The sequence below is a fragment of the Oenanthe melanoleuca genome, chromosome Z, assembly GCF_029582105.1.
Source record: "Oenanthe melanoleuca isolate GR-GAL-2019-014 chromosome Z, OMel1.0, whole genome shotgun sequence".
NCBI classification, from domain to species: Eukaryota; Metazoa; Chordata; class Aves; order Passeriformes; family Muscicapidae; genus Oenanthe; species Oenanthe melanoleuca.
This window is the reverse complement of record NC_079362.1, coordinates 15,865,849-15,883,556: the sequence shown is the minus strand read 5'-3', so window position 1 is coordinate 15,883,556 and position 17,708 is coordinate 15,865,849. Positions and strand designations below refer to the sequence as shown.

General features: G+C 37.8%; 1 long non-coding RNA gene across 1 annotated transcript in view; it reads right to left on the bottom strand.

The window, feature by feature from the left end:
* Positions 1–17,110, bottom strand: part of LOC130265582 (uncharacterized) — a 41,619-nt gene extending 24,509 nt beyond the window's left edge. Inside the window, exon 1 of the long non-coding RNA XR_008842631.1 lies at positions 16,938–17,110. This is a non-coding gene — a long non-coding RNA (uncharacterized LOC130265582). The remainder of the gene's footprint in view (positions 1–16,937) is intronic.
* Between the last annotated feature and the right edge of the window lie 598 nt (positions 17,111–17,708).

The following is a 17,708-nucleotide window of genomic DNA, read 5'->3' as shown; positions in this document are numbered from 1 at the left end:
GGATGACTGTGCTCAGAATATTTTTCTTTGATGAGATAATATGCATGTAGTTCTGCCTGGGAGATACTACAACAGTTTTGATCCTGCTGTTTTTTAAATTCTTAGTAAAATGTCCATTGATTTCTCTGCAGAGGATCTGTACATAGTACAGTAGATCTTGCATGAAGTTCCTCTCATTCTATTTTACTTCAACAGCTTTTCCTCCTCACTTTTTGCCAAATTGCCTTTATTTCCCCACCCCCATGAAGTTAAGCTGTGTAAAGCAATACAGTATCTGCCTCTAAACTGTGATCTCACTGGGATACATATGAAGACCTTCCTCAGTGGAACTGTGCTGTGATTTGCAATCCCCCTCCATTACACCCCTCAGAAATTGTACTTTTTGCTGCTTCAAGGGTCTTTCCTTATGCTTCTTCAAGCTTACCTCCCCCTCCCCTAAAATTCCACCTTAAAAGCATAGAACTGCTTCAAGTAGAAACTATATATCTTTAATTAACTGCTGTATTCATTTATCTTCTGAGCAGCTTCTTCATTCCTCTGCAGCTGCACTACTGCAATTTAAAGATTAGTAATGGTAAAACATCCATCACATGCAAAGTGAACTGTCCTTTACTGTTAACAAGAACACAGTGGCCAATGCCTGTCATCTTTTCTGAGTTAAGAACCAAAGACATTATGCCAAGATAAACAAGCAGGTTGGGAGAGGTTTCTCTGCCTTATGGTTTCAGTGGTCTGAGTAGCAATATGATGTTTAGAGTCTGATTTTCACTCTGGGATGGGCAGGACAGGTCTGTCAATACATCCAGATTTGTCATACTACCTCCTGTCCTGCCTGCCCTGGGGAGGCCCCACTTTTCCTGGAACATCTAGTTCACACTGTGCCCTGACAATATCCAAGCTAACATTTTTGCTTGCTTTTTCTTCAGTTTAAGTATAACAGTCTGAAATCATTCATCCAGTTAGCTAAATTGTCCATTGGGCATTTTTACAACAAGGATACAAAAGCAGAGTCAGCAAAGACATGTCACAGGGCAAAGTATGTCACTGGAAGAATTGAATTGTTTCCCAGCATCTCATCCTTCCTTTTGTCTCTCATCTGTCTTTACTTTGGCTCTTGAAATTCAAAATCATCTTTGTTCTAGATAAATCACAGTGGAAACTACTAAAGAAGCAACTTTACTTTAATGTTGCAAGTGCTAAAAGAAATGGTAATACAATTTCCATTTCTTCACATGCCAGTCAATGCTTTTTAGAGCTATAATGACACTTCAGTAGCAGCCATGCACACCACCCAGGCCCACCACCCTGACTCTCTGCTGATCAGCTGGTGATGGGTAACAGAGACACTTCACTGAACTGACTCAGCCAGCAAAAGTTGGAGTCCGATCAGACAAAAAAGCATAAAGCACCATTTCAAGATCCAGGGCTGAGTGTGTCATTACAGTAACATATAATGAATAAGGAGTCTTTCTGTGAAACCATTTAATTGTTTAATTCATTAGGTATTTCTTATACTTAACCATTATCCAGAACATGTCAGTGGCAGTTTTACAATATTGCAGGCAGTGGCTATACTAGGCACAACTCAGGAGAGTGCAAACTCAACACTGTCGCCCAGGCAGGGAAGTTTCTTCATCCTTCTGATTCCAAGCATGCAGCTGCAACCTTACCTAGGCACAAATCCTTCCCATCATAAGATGCCACTGGGCTCCCTGGCTGCGCAAGTGAAGCACGGCCACAAAGGCACCTTTCCCACCTCCTAATTATTTTAACTTAGTTATCATGAAGCTAGGTTGTGGTTTGAGTTTTTCACCATGAGCTTTTCTGTACAGACACAGCCAGTATTGGTTAACTCTCAGCAGCTACTCAGCCTTAAGCAGATTGCAAAGCCTGGACATTTACATGCTTTCCAGGCACCAAAGGCACCTTTGTTCTGCAACAATGTAGTAGTGAGTCAGGGGAAAACCTTGCTCGAGCAGAGCTAGACAAGGAAGTGTTTAAATACTGCCATTGCTGCTTTTGCTTCAGACTCTAAAAGGTTATGCTTCCCTTTGGTATGGCATTATAATGAATTATTCTAACCAGCATACTATTCATTTTACTTAAAGCAGTAATATTTTAACAGAGGCAGTTATTTTAATTAGTGAGGGAGAGCTGTCTTAAATCACATAATGTAAAAAAGAAGTGGCGTTTTAAGTGTAAAGAGCAGTTAGTAAAGAGCAACAGAATGAGATATAGATGAAAAAACCCCAGCCCATGCACAGAAAGAACAAATAATGCAAACTGTGCCAAGTGAGGTTCAAACTCTGTCCTCATTTTTATAACTATAATGGGGTAGCTCAGTGTGTAGAAGGAGCCTTTTATGGTTCCTGCTCCAGATCTTACAAAATTAGATCACATTTTTCTGCTAGTGTTTTTTATAGTTGCAGTACAGAATAAAGTGTCATAATAAATATTCAGGTTAAACCTCCTGTATTGGTTTGGAGCATGCATATATATAATTATTACATAGCTGGTTGTACCACAGTTATGACAATAATAGCTTAGTAACAGACCTTTTCTTTTGCTTCCAGCCAGGTACACATCTGCTACATTCTTTAATGTTTTCTCTTCTACTTACTTACTTTGCTCTTGTGTGGCAAAAGAGATACTATAGAGCATAAAGCCAAAACAAGCTTTTTCTTCTTAGAAGAGCAGTTGAACATTCAGAGTAAATAAAAGCATTGCTAAAGACATACTTTGGTGTGCCACAGGGTTGTGGTTTCTGTTAAGGCTTTGGGACTCCAACGATCAGAAAAAAGTGACAAAAGGTCACTGCTGAGTCAGGAAGGATCACTCTTCTTAAAGAACTAAATTAAAGCAGATCCAGGAGACAATAAACCATTTTTACACATGGCGTGTTTCCACAGCTTTTGTCTCACTGGAGTCATTAAGCTCCTGTAGCACATTTTGCAAGAATCTGGCCATCATCCCCACAGTCTTATGAATCCAGAAGACAGCCAGGCATCCCAGGGCAGGGTGACAATGTTGAGGGTGTTTATTTGCTCCCTGCTGCCTGATCAGGAGGAGGAAGTGGGACCTTCTACAGGCAGCTTGAAGCATAGTCACAACCTCTGATCCTTGTAGGGGAATTTAACTACCATGGCCTCTGCCAAAGAAGCAACACAATTAAACACAAACGGTCCAGCTGTTTCCTGGAAAGCACTGATGGTGACTTCCTGACACAGGTAGCAGAGGACCCCACAAGGAATGGTGTGCTGTTTAACCTTGTTCTAACACAAAGGTAAGCCTCAGAGGTGGGCAGGTTGGGGGCAGCCTTGGCTGCAGTGAGCTCAGTATCAGGCAAGGAGGAAATGACAGCAAGTAAGATTTCAGCATGGATTTCAGGAGAGCTAAGTGGGCATCTTGGAAGAATCTCATGGGAATATGCCCTGCATGGGAGTCCAAGACAGCTGGGTGATATTCAAGGATCAGTTCCTTCAGGGTAGAGAACGATGCACCTTGATGAACAAAATGTTGGGGAAAGGGGACAGGATTCTGCTTGGATTATCAAGAAAATCCTGTCATTATTCAAGAATAAGCAGGAAATTCAACAGAGATGGAAGCTATGGGACAAGAAATGCAATTTGTGACAGCAATCAATGAGTCCCAGTGATAAAACATGAGATTTTGGATTGCTTCAAGCTCCTGGAACATCCTGAACTTCTCTAAAACAAGCCCAAAGAGAACCCAAACAACAGCAGAATCTTCCCCACCCCCCGTCCCCCTCAAAAACCCCAAAACCCAAACCACAAAACTGCCACCAAATCAAACATCCAACAACAAAACACACAAACAAACAAACACCCCAAAAAACAAACCTAGAAACCCTAGTCCTATCCATCTGATTCACCTGCAGGATTCAGAACTGTCTGGAATCCCTTTGTACAGCCACAGACTCCCAGAACTGTTACATCTGAGGGAAAGGCTAAAGCCACATGCCTCAGCAGTGTTAGCTACCACATGGATTTCTGTTCATAAACCTGACAGTGCTTGGGGAATAGCAGGCTGTACACAACAGCTGCTACCTGACTTTCCCCATCTGTCTTAATGATTCCCTACCCTGGACCTGTCAGGACCCAACTGCATGGCATCTGTTCTGGCTTCCAAAAAGGATCAAGCTGCTACCTTCTTCCAAGTAGCCTTTCTTCTTAAAGGACAGCACCAGGCATTCCTGTTATTACTTCCCTTTCCTCCAAGGCACCCATAGTTTCACATTTAATAGAAAATGAAGCTGGTTTTTATCACGTGAGGCTTTCACACTGGGATGGGCAGGGACACACATGCACCTCCTGGATGATCTCAGCCCATGCTGCAGGCCCACCCCTGCCTCCCTTCTGTGGGACCATGCTCTTCCTCGTGAATTCTTCTCCCGGACGGAAAACCACAGTTCTTCTCCCCTCCAGGCTCATAAAGCTCACTCTCAACTTGTTCATTTTCACAAAAGCCTGACATTGTTGCTGCAGTGAGTTGTTTCTCAAGGACCATTAAGGGCAAAGCTAGACTCTTTCTCTAGGCAACTTTTCTCTCCACAGACCTAACACACAACACTATAACATAATTACTTACATTAAAGGCTGGAAGCTTTTCTTATTTCTGAGCTGTGGAAGCAACCCCTCTAATAAAATCAGCAGCAGTTCTGAACTCCCAGGTGAACAATCACACATCTCTCTCTTAACAGAAAAATTCTACAGGAAGAAGTGATTTGTTGATTTTTAAGATTATATGATTTACACACATGAAGTCTAGCCCTCTTGTCTCTTCATCACAGTGTTTTAAGGAAAAAATCAATATTGTACAACACTTCCAAGATTTTATAGGTTTGTTGGGGATGCAGTGCCTACAGCCTCCTTGGTTACTGTGAAACAGTATTTTCACTTTACAGAATCAATCTTGCTATAATTGCATCTTTTATCATTTAATATATAAACAAAACTGGCTGAGTGTGAACAAGTCAGTTAGACTGGCTTGTACCACTCTCAGAAGTGGCTGCTGTAAAGGCAGTTGCAAATAAAATTTTTCTGTTGTACTAAAATAACTTCTAGGACAACATAAATCTATTGGCAGATGCAACAGACCATATGGATCTGAGAGTAGACTTTATTTCTACTGTTCAGAATATGCAGGACATAATTTTTAAAATTTTAAGGCTCCATGAATATACACCAAAAGAAAAAAACAAGTATGCCAAATTTGAGCAGGAAATTCAATATGGTTTTTTTATATTTATACTAGACATTATGAAAAACTAGAAAACAAGTCATGACAAAAAATAAGTTTTAAAAATATTTCTGTTATTATTATGTAACATAATATTTATGTAACATTATATATATATATACACACATATATATAATAAATAATAAATATTATTACATAATGTTTACATAATATTATATCGTTGTTATTATTAATATAATTTTGAATCTTCATCTAGGGTTATTTCCTTTTGGATGAAGTATGTATATCTTGACATGATTTCACACCCTTTTAACCTTACCTGAGAGGAACATGAAAGGAAGAGTTTCTGCTTTCCTTCCGACAACTGAATTTGCACCACTAGATGGCCACCTAAAGCAATCCTCTAAAAAAATGACGTTGTGCATGGTGTCTGCTTGGAAATGCCTTCAAAGTACTTCTGTTAAATCGATGCTGTGGATCTGAACACATCGTGGTTTTTTAAACAATCACGTCAACGCCTGAAAACTATTACATATATTTTGACTTAGAAAAAGAAGTCAGAACTACAGACCTCAACACAGCAGTTGAACTATTTCAAAAGACAAATACCCTCAGCTCTGTCTGAATACAAATAAATTATTTAAGAAAGAAAAACTAAAAAATACTAGTATGGCAAAACCTTTATTTTTTCAAAGCTGAAATAATATCCATAATTGAAGTAGCCAGGGGAATATGTCACAAAATGAGTGTATAATTTTCTAGTGAACATTTGCAGTTTCCTAGAAATTAACATAGTATTTATTGTTTCATATTACTCAGAACTAATGAAAATCTCCAAATAATTCAAAAAATCTGTCATTCTGCCAGTGTGCAGTTTTTCACCAATTTAGACTTACTGTAATTTCTATAAAGGATTATAAATAATTATATCCACTGGAAACTCTAATATATGATCCATTTCAATAGTGAAATGGAGCTAAGGTGTCATACACTGTTTTAGTATTTACATTTGTCTTTATTTCAATTGGAGATCACTATGTGATTATTATAGTTCAAATGAGTGGTTCATGGAGGGAGGCAGGCAGCTGAATATCTCATAGCAAATTAATTCAGATTGTTCTCAAAACTGTGCATCTGGCAGCAGCTTCAGGTTTTTTGCTTCATAACTACAAATATAACTATAACTGAAGCAGTGAAGCACCAAGTACAATTCTTAGAACTGGACATTCAGTAATCAGAGGGGCTGAATATGTTCATAATATTAACTGTAAACTTGCTACATTTATTATGCTTGTGACTGTATACTCTATGACCACTGAAGCATATATTTACAAATAATCAGACCACAGAATTATACAGAGAAATTATCAACAGTATGCAAACTTTGGGAAACAAATAATAAGTCACCCATATGAATCCTGCAAGAGCTATGAATATTTTCAGTATGATGTTAGACAGTAGGAGCTGTACTTAGTAAAGGAAGAAAATTAGAAATTGCCATCTTAACAGGGAGTTTTATACAGCAATAACTAAATCACAGAATCTAAAACTAGAAAAGGCTCACAAAACCATGCTACTGTAGGGCATGCACAAAACAAACATAATGACAAATTAAGCAAAATCATTTGGCACAACCCTCCTATATATACTGACAAATCATTCTCTTGAGTAGTGAGAGTAGGAAATAGAATAGAAAAGAAAGCCTTGGTTTATTCAAACTAATTATTCCTCACAAGAAATTTACTCAGCAAAATGAGTACATTTTGTAATAGTTCTAAGTAAACATTTTGTAAATGAGAAAATACATAGATTCAAGCTGATAAGAGATCAGAGAGCAGAACTCAGAAATATCCAGGCCTCTGTCTACAGCAGTATAATCACATATTTTATCTATCTGAATGCTACTCTGATTTTTGTATTCAATATCTATTGATCATGAACCATTATATACTTTTGCAAGACAAGAAATTATGTCAGGCATAAATGTACATATATTTTAGCTTACTTTAAATAGATGGATAGGTTTTAAAGGATGTTAAAACTTATTTGCCTTGTTACATATCTGCAGTATTCCTTGAGGTGTGTGAGGACCCAAAAGAAAGACAAAGTCATCAAGGCTCCCCCAGTATTTTCACACCAGACTGATTCAGAACTAAATAAGTAATCAGCTGCTCCCCTTTCTACATGTCTTAATCAAAGCAATACGATTTTATGAAATATTAGAGATAATTACATGAGAATATAGAGGGTATGTATTTTAGGGGAGTTAGGCTAACAGCCATCCCCTCAAAAGTCAGCATAATGCAAATCCAGGACTCCAATGCTTTGGAGCGAAATGTAAGACACATAGCAAAGTTGTATTCACTGGGAAAGAGATGGAAAATACATTTCTGCTACACAGGATGTAACAAGATCTTGTCTGAGTGCTCTTGCAGGGTGGAATGCCTGCTGGTGCAGTCAATAGGCATAGGGCATGGAGACACAGGCCAAGGTGTCTGTCAGGAAGGCAGGCGTGATTTGAGCTAAATTACAACTGTAAGGCCTGGGACAGGCTCTCTGCCTTTGTGTATGTTTCAGGACCAAAGTACAAATGAGGGAAAACAGGACAGATGGAGCTCTTCCTGTCATGCCCTGAAGAGGCAAGTGGTGAAAAGGAATGACCAAATATCTCACCTTTTCACACTAGTGCAATTGTGATGCTCATTAACATACAACATATAAAATTTGATAATGAACAACCCCACCCTGAACATTTGCCACTAGGCAGAATGCCTCTACCTGCCCTGTGAAAGTCCTTCCCCTGGTAATGCAAATTAGAGCTTTAGAAGAAAGAAAACCCATGAATATAGAATATTCAAGCCAGTTTTATACATTTAGGTGGAGCTGACTGTGAGATCTAGGAGCTGAGGATATGTATTAAAGTTCTGCCTGTAGCACCTAATGTACAGAATGAAAACAACTGCTTCATGAAATAATAAGGCTTTAGTAATTGTAGTGTAACAGATTTCAAGAGCACATTGAACAGCTATCTAAAAAGAAACCATACGAAAATAGTCAAGTATAAAACATGTTAGAATTGACAAAGATTGGGCATTTGTGGAGAAAACAGACAGGTTAAATAAATTTTACCATTTTTTATTTTCCATAGGCCACCATAAAAGGACAGCATTTTTTTTTTTCTTTTCTTTTTTTTCCTCCGCTACAAACCCATAAGGACTCTGAGGTTACAGAGTCTGTCACTGTAGGCATGCATCTCCTTCTCCCTCTCTTTCCTTCTCTCCACATGCATGTTTGTGTGCATTCACAAGTATCAAACTAAATACTTAACCATGCAATGATGGAATATGTGAAGTGATTTACATAAGTGCCACCGCCTGCATATTAAAAATCACTTGGTACGTGTTTGGGAAGTTAAACCACCGAGAAAATGGTGATTTTGAAGCTGGAATGGTTACAGCGAAATTCCCTGTTTCCTGCTGGATGTGCAGATCTTTTCAGTTCATTGTCAGCACTACCTGGCCAATTTGCCATAGTATGACTACTTTAGCAAATTTATTTTACAGGAAATTTCAGTGGTAATTCAAATAAGAGAATATTATTCAAGACAAAAATGGAAATACAGGCTTATACAGCATGTATCAATATCTCTCTTCTTAGTTCCTTGGTTTAGCAGATTGCATGTGTGCATGCATCAGTTTTTGAAGGTTTACTGAGGAGGAAAAACCTTCTCTCCTTATCAAAAAACCTTAATACCTAATCCTCCCACGGACTCCAGTGTTGAAATTCCATCACCCCAGAGATGTGTTGAACTCATACACTGTAAGTTGCTAATTTTCACCCACACTGAATACGGTGCATGACCTCTTTATTCTCACATCATCGCCTGTAAAATGGGAAGATACATAAAGTTTTGGCTGCTCTTGAACTAATGCATTCTTGCCATGATGAAGAAGGAAAGCAAAAAAAAAACATTTTCTTTTGCTACCAAGACTTTTAAAAATATGCCAGTGAGAGAATTTTCCTTGAAGAGTGAAAGAGGGGATCTTACATTCATATATGCTTTTCTAAAATGCAGATTGTGAATTCCACTTGGCAAATGTAAAACAAGCTGCATGACTGCATAAACTTGTGCATGGCAGTCAGATAGAAGTGAGTATTTGTGGTGCTGACTTTGATTGCTTATACTGTTAAATTGTGCATCTGTTTTCTGTAAGATAATATTTTTCAATAAATAACTGCAAAGCAAACTTATCTTTGTCCTTCAGAATGTGCTTTAAAACCTTCGTTTGCTGTGGCGCCTACAAGAAGCTTGACAACAGTTGTTAGGATGCTGATGATCTGAGACTCCCAACTGTCAGGCTGACTGGCATTGTCAGTGTTCCCCATCCCATCAGTCTGTCTTTTTCCATCTGTTGCATCTCACTTCCTGTAGCACTTCTAAGAGTAGGGACATTCTATATTTTCAGTTATCACTGAGGAAAATTGTAGCTATTAAAGAAAAACAGGAAAGGAAGGGGGAAAAAAGATATTGCCGGCTAGAATTCAAGAAATCTTTGTGGGATTTGAAAACAAAATAAAATTCCACAACAAGTAAACAGAGAGACAGGGACATTTTCATTCTTAGAAGAGCAGAGAAAAATAACTACCTGGATGAATTTTTTGTGAAGCATTTAGTTCACTTGCATAAAGAAACACCCCTTTTTGTGTCACATATTTCAGGGCATTTGAGGCCAGAATGACCCTTGGTAATATCTTCCTTCTCCAGCAACAGAGAAGGATGACCAAGTCCCCAGCTGGGATGAGTGACTGCTAGGAACTGATGAGAAACTGATGAGAACTGATGAGCAAAGTGCTGCACTGTAACTCTCTTGTTTGCAATCTCTAGTACAGGAGTGGGAGACTGAAGATGACATTCCAGTGCTGGAACATTGCTTGTCTTTGCAATGAAGAAATTAATTTCATGTGTTGGATCCATCCTATGGGTCCATCCTATTAGGTTTTTCTTCTCACTGAGGAGAAATGGAAAGTAACAAGTGACAGAGATAATACTGCTTCTGCAAATGGCTTTGCAACTGTAAAACGAAAACATTTTACCTCCTCTGATTCAAATTCACACTGCAAGTAGCTTAGTTCAGATGCTGGCACTGTGGGAAGGACTGCCAGTCCTTCCAAAGGCACAAGAGTATCATGTGCAGACACATCAAATTTTCCCTACTGACCTTTCTGCAAAGCAAAAAGCATCATAACACCCCACCTTGACTGTCAAATCCATTGTAACTTGGGCAGTTACTTATTAAAACCAACAAATAAAGCTGGAAATGAGAAACACATTTGCATAGGATATGATACTCCATTAATGTGAGAACTATTTAAAAATTAAGTCAATCTGTTAAAGCTTTTGTTAAGAGTTAAACCCTACCTACAAAGGTTTGAATTTTAAATTCTACTAACCTGAAATCGTTTATTCATATAACATTGACTCTCACTTCTTACTCCAGTGTTATTAGTACTGCAAGGAACCTTTTCGGGTTAGTGCTCTTTTAGATGTCAATTCACATCTTTCTCTCAAAGAATGAGGCTCCTTTTTATTGCTAGACATAAGAGGATGATTTGTTTGTTGCTAGATAACTGATGTAAAATAATTACTTCTTGATTGGCTAATTGGATTTTTTGTCAATGAATCGTTATGACAGAAGTAGAGGAATTTTTTTAGCAGCAAAACAACATGTGCTTTCATTTAGATTTAAGAAATGAGGAATTTAAGGTGCCTTGTATACATTTGAAACAGCAGCAGTGAGGCTGGTGTTTGAGGCAGTGTGAATTACTAATTACTAATCATTGAGGTCTGACCCTCTGCCTCTCAAGCTGTAGGCAGACCTGACTATTTTGACAGTAATTCACAAGCAAGATTCCCATCCCACTTCACCATAATATGTGCTATTTTGAGACATCACAACACTCAGAAAGATTATTCCAAACTTCTTCAAGTGAATTTGTGTTGAGGTTTAACCCCAGCAGCAAAGCCCCACATATTCCTTCATTTCCCCACCAGCAGGATAAGGGAGAAATCAGAAGACCAAGAGCAACAATGTTCATGAGTTGAGATGCAGACTGTTTAATAAGGTAAGCAAAACAAGCAAAGCAAACCAAGGAATGAATTCCCTGCTTCCTGTGGTTGGGCAGGTGTTCATCCATTTCCAGAGCTGAGCCCCATCACACTAATGGTGACTTGGGAGGACAAACCCCATCAGTCCAAACATCCCCCCCTTCCTTATTCTTCCCCACTTTATACACTGAGCCTGATGTCACAATGTCTGGAAAGTCCCTTGGTCAGTTTGGGGTCACCTGTCCTGGCTGTGTCTCCTCCCAACTTCCCAGGCAGCCCAGGCACCTCCAGGGTGGCAGTGTGAAAAGCAGGAAAGTCCTTGGCTCTGTCAATCCCTGCTCAATAACAACAATAAAAATGTCTTTTCAGTATGAGCTCTGTGCTCAGAACAAATCCAAAACACAGCCCTGTACCTGTCACTCTGAATAAAACTAAATCCACCCCAGCCAAAACCAGTACAAATTGTTAACGCCCAACCCATTTCCCCAATAAATAATATTTTAAATTATCCATATAATTAGAGAGTTTGACTCTTGAATTTTCAAGAAGATATAACCTGACTAAAGCACTAAAGAAAGATGCAATTTATGGCAAAATATAGCTAAATGTGCAAAGAATGTAAATAAATTTCTACCTACTATGTCAAAACACTTGATTTTATTTTGTGACAAAAGACAACTTGATTTTCACAGTTTGGAGAGCCAATTTTTTAACAGTGTCTGTCATGAAAAATTGTGGTCTTATATTAATTTAATTTAAGTCATAAGACGAGTAAAGAGGGTAAAAGACCAGTTTGGCTGAACAGGAAACTCCTTGCGGAACCTGAGGAAAAATAAATTGTATGATCTCAGAAAGTGAGGTCAGGCTTCACTGGAAGATGATGGAGCTGTGATTCATATAGGCATTTTCAACTTGAATAAAATGATGGCAGTTACCAAAACAGTAAAGTTAGGAGAAGTAATTTCTGAAATTAGAAAGTAGCAGCTCAACTCATTCACAGTTTAAAATTAAAATGGGTGGGATCCAGCTATAATAAATCAGTGATGAGAAGACTGAGGAAGCAATATTTATGAGGGAATCTGGAGAAAACCAGAAAACATTCAAAATAACCATTCATAAACAATGAAAACACTGTTTCACACACAGTGTACAGAATTCTTTTATGGACATAACACTGGAAGAAAAACAAAACGAATCCTCTAAGAAAAATTACTAAGGTGTAAGGAAAAATTGAAACAGACAGCTGGAAATTCAAGAATTGTATTAAATATACACCACCATACAACATTTCTTTGCAATTAGTTGAGCAAAATTTATGAGGTAGCTACCAAGACACTAATTATATGTGAGCAGAATATTTTACCTCCCAAAGGCTCAAAAATCAGGCCAGATTCTCTCTTGCACTACACCTCATTTACAGCATCCAGGTGGCTGAAAGTGGCCACGAAATCAACTTCTAGAAATACCCTGAAATAGAAGGGATATCTGCAATGGTATTGAAGCATTCTAAAGGCTTCTTGTCACCTCAGGTCATGGGCTGCAACTTGTGAAGGAAGAGATGTGAGATATCTTGGTGCAAGAGACATTTTTGGACCATCACTCCAAAAATTATCTTTTCTTACTGGTGCAGGTGATTGAACATACTTTTCTAGTTTCCCAAGAACACAAAAGTCTTTACCACACCTTTTAGATTAAAAATATATAAGTATCTCAGGTGAATGCCTTTGTCTGGAGTTATAAATAGAAATCAGAGAAAATAAACATTTCCTTTTTTTTTTCTTTGATTTCTATTTGTAACCTAGTATCTTAGTAACAATGTTTTATGATAGGAACAGAATAAATGAAATACCTGTTTATATGTGGAAAGAGCACATAATAATTAATGAAGGGACATTACAAAGTGCTGCAATAACACTTTGGCTTCCCTAGAGCTACAGGAAGCCAAAGCTTCCTCCTGAACAAATCTTGAAGCTCAATTCAAATCTTTTTGCACACTAAGTCTAAAATTCTTTCTTCTTTAACCAGCTGGGTGTGTTTGAGGGTTGCTGAGTAGTTTTGGATTAGGAAAAGTTTACAGGGCCACAAACAGAGGTGGAAGACAATATTCAGATGGAAGATATCTATACTTGCACAATACATGTTCAGCATGCCATCATGATTTTGCTCTACCCACTCAAAGGATGTTTCTAAAATGAGTAGTGAAGCTCTGTTTCCAAATTGCTATGAACCATTAGTATGGAGGTGTTTAGAAGAATTCCCCCACTTACAGTACAAGAGTCTGATTAAGAAGCAATGAGTTAATTGCCAGAATTCATTAGCTGAGTTGGAAACCTAAAAGATCAGGACAGCATCACAAAGATTTATATGCAAAATTAACAAGACAGGCTGGCAACACTTGCTTTTTATAGAAATATTAAATACTTTATTATTTCAAATATTATGGCCATATAGAATGCACAAACAATATCAGAATAGTTAGGATGCTTCAATTTATCTGTACTTAAGTATTATTCACTGTGATGGGAACAGCTTGATTTTGGTAATAAATCAACATGATTTCAGTGGGGCAGTTTAAGCTCATTCACTGAGTACACACTAAATTTCCTCAGATTGTTACTTTGGCTTCCTGTGCGAAGTTTGAGTGGTTTGAGGCTGGGGAACCAAACCATTAAACCACAACCTGCTGCTTGTAGAGGCAGTCCATATCATGGACTCCTGTGGGCATCTGGAGGATTCACCATGCCCAAAATTCTGGCATTTCACCAGTGCACTCAGGTACTGTGTATCAAACCCTTTTGAGGCAGTAATTTCATTTCCTATATTTGAAGTGAGAGAATGTGTAGCCACCAAGTGAAGCAAAAGTCTAATTTGCAAATGCCAACTGCACAGTATTCCTCAGCTACCTCTGAGGAGATTGCTGTTGCTGCTGCTTTTTGGTGTTAGAGGGCTGGTGACTATCAGACTAGTGGAACTGTTGTCTTCATGAGAACAATCCCCCTGTATGTAAGTCAGAATTGGTTTTCCCTCTTAACATTTGACACCCCAAGAAAAGCTTTCAGAATTATTGAATTCAGGTTATGTTACCCATCCCATGGAAACAGGAGTGAATACATAAATCAACATATACTTTCACTGCAATTTTTTCTAAGCCAGAATTTATATTACCCATTTTGGTTATGTGCCACTATGCCCTGAATTGACCTCCTGAGACCATGTCTGTCTTGCACTGACTTTGGGGTAACTAGTGAACAAAAGACAGTGCCACTTCTGTTTGAGGTGCTACAAAATCCTGGGATAATACAAGGAATTTGGATTGTTTCTTTAAATTAGGTTGTGCTATGTTGCATAAAATGAAATTCAGGAGGAGGTGATATAGTACTAAGGAGAGGGAAGTGTAACAAATCATCTGGTCATAGATGTTACTGACTTGCAGCAATGCTAAATATATGTCTCAGTCAATTGGGTGCTCAATTTAATTATACATTCCATAAAAAAAATTGCAGCCCTTTTATCTGGAGTAAAAGGGCTAGACAGACAAAGTTAGAAAAAGGAAGAATAGACAGAAAAAAACCCCAAGCAACACAACAATAAACCCTCTACCCCAGACGACCAAAAAACTCACATCCCCCTCCCCAACCCACCAACAAACTAAAAAAACTCTCAAAATCCACCGAGACCCCCACTGAAACAAAAAAAAAAAAAAAAAAAGAAAAATAAAATTGTACAATTCTTGCTTTCCTTTAATGATTCATGGCAATATGACCAATATAGTAAAAATGAATTGAACTTCCACAATAAAGACAATTGTATTTTTCTCATCTAAAATTTTAACTTTTCTCACCTAGATAGTAGAATCTCAGTTTGTACCAGTCTTCAGTCACATCTGTGGTTTTCCCAGAGTCCAGTGGAAATTATAAACTTTTTCAAGGTGACAATTATTTAGAGGGCAAGAATAGCAGGAAAAGGGAGAAAAAATGCCTTTCCTCATGCAAGACACTAATATGGCACTATTTAAATTAGTAACAAAGAGTATCTTTGTTTTGTTACCAGCAAGTTAGAAAAGGTTTATTATTACATTTATTCTTCTAGGATAAGTGAAACTGTTTAATTTAGAAAGACACATTTCCAAGACAGCACATTCAGCCCTAAAAATTTTAGGTTAAATATCGCTTACATGATGGTTAATGAAGAGGCAGTCAGTAAATTCTTAGAGATTTTTAGTACTTTGAAGTTTCAGAAAGAAGCCTTTTCTCAAAGAAGAAAGTAAACAAGGTAAAGGATATATCTTTAACTAAAAATTCTTAAAAGGCTGTATAGCTATATAGCTTAAATTTCTCACACCCTTTAGGCACTACTCTCATGGATACTCAGGATGCAGGAAACAGTCCAGCTTTCCCAAGGTGAAGGTGGTCAATCTTAGTCCATTCTTTTTCATGTCCAAAAATTTTTCAAATTTTCCATGTCCACTTTTCTATAGTGCAACACACATCATCCTATGGATCATGGCATTCACCCTTCATTGGCTACTTTCCCTCGGGCAGCAGCTTATTGCTAGACTGGATATTTGCAGCTTTTTAATGGGAAAACTAATCTTAATATCTATAAATTATTTATTTGCATCTGATCGAAAGAACAAGTAAAACACATGTAATCCTCTGCCATACATCTGCTTTTAGATCAACTGATAGAGCTGGCATACAGTCAAGGTTTTTTCCTTAGATGGACAGTTAGTTCAAACAAACTGCAAGTTAATACAAAGGAGCTCCAGGTTTTTCTATGACTGGGTGTGGTGATGTCAGTATAAAAATATGTTTATCAATCAGCAGGTAATCAATTCTGTATCAGGCTTTTGTATGGAAAGGTACCTATTGAGGAACAGAGAGGAAATAGGATTTAAAAACAAAGGAAATCCTGTAGGGAAGAGAGTTACTTCTGGAACAATTACTGTTTAGCATACTGAGAATTTCAAATCTGTCACAAAGTTCAATATCACACTTAATTCACATGACTTTGTGAAAAGATCCAGTCAAAATGAGGATTCAAAAGAAAACAACTCCTTCATTGTCTGGAAAATTTCTGACTATCTAGACTGAAGTTTTGTAAATACTTTGAAAGCCAAGAAAAAAACCTTCTTTATTTCAGATATTTTTCTTTCATTAGTCTTAAAGCAAAGACTATGTTAATAGCTGATCTACCACCTTTGACTGCCTGTATAAACACTTTCTGTGAGAGTTTGCAATCTCTTGAGGGTAATTTATACAGAAGGCTTGCCAGAAATCCTTATGACTATCTTCTTTGTGTTTACATCATTATGAGTTATTATTCTTATACCTTTGCTCCCTCTAGCAGGCAAGCAATACACCATAGAGATGTTTAAGTACCACCTGTCTTTCTAGGTTCAGTGTTCATTATTTACGGCAGGCTTCCAAAGTACAAAGCAGTGTAGGCATAATTATAGAAAAATATCTATTAAATGTCAAACTTCTTTGACAGATACAATAAAAAAATAAGATAAAGGTGTTTAGGCTGTGAGAGAAAGAGAAGAAAGCATTTTTATTGACATAGGAAATGTTGAAAGAGTGGAAATAGTAGGGTCAGTATTCATACTCACCATGTTCCTTCTCCTTCTGTCTTTTTCACGCTTCTTCATTCCTTTGATCAACCTCTCATATTTGTTTATCTATGTATAATCACACTATATACTTTCCAATGCTATTGCAATGGCACACTTGTCTTGGGAAAAACACAAGGGACTTTGTCAGGATTTAGGAATGGCATTCCTGAATTTAGTGCTCCCTCTAAAACCCCACTGCTTGCTCATTTCCTCAATCCACGACTGGAAGTGCAATAGTCAAAGCCAAGGTTGAGATAAGAGAAATTTACTGGAAACAGCTGTGAGATAAGATAACAGCAACAAAAACAATATCAACAAGAAAAAGCATAACACATAGAAGCTATTCATAGAGAAAACCCCTGGCAATAAACAAATGCCACATGGCTTTGCACACTATGATTTTTCCCAACCAGAAGGAGCACTCAAGTGAGTAAGAGTTCCCTGGATTTGTCTTTGCTTGTCTTCCCTCACACATTTCTCGGGTGCACCACAGGTACTTTACCTCTTCTAGAGTGTATGGAGGTTTTGATTGGGAAGGGTCAACTCAGCTGATGTTAACCAGCAAGGTAGCCTTTGATAAATGTAGATCCCATTGCTTTCGAGGTAGTTTTCAACAGTCCATTGCATTTCAACATATAAAGAACCAGAGACTGGTGTATCATATTTAATTCTGTGCTTTCTGGCCCAGGTGTCTACGAGGCTGTTTTTGAGATAAGTTCAATTGTCAGAATCAATTCTCTTGCAGGAGCCATGTCCTAAGAGGACTGG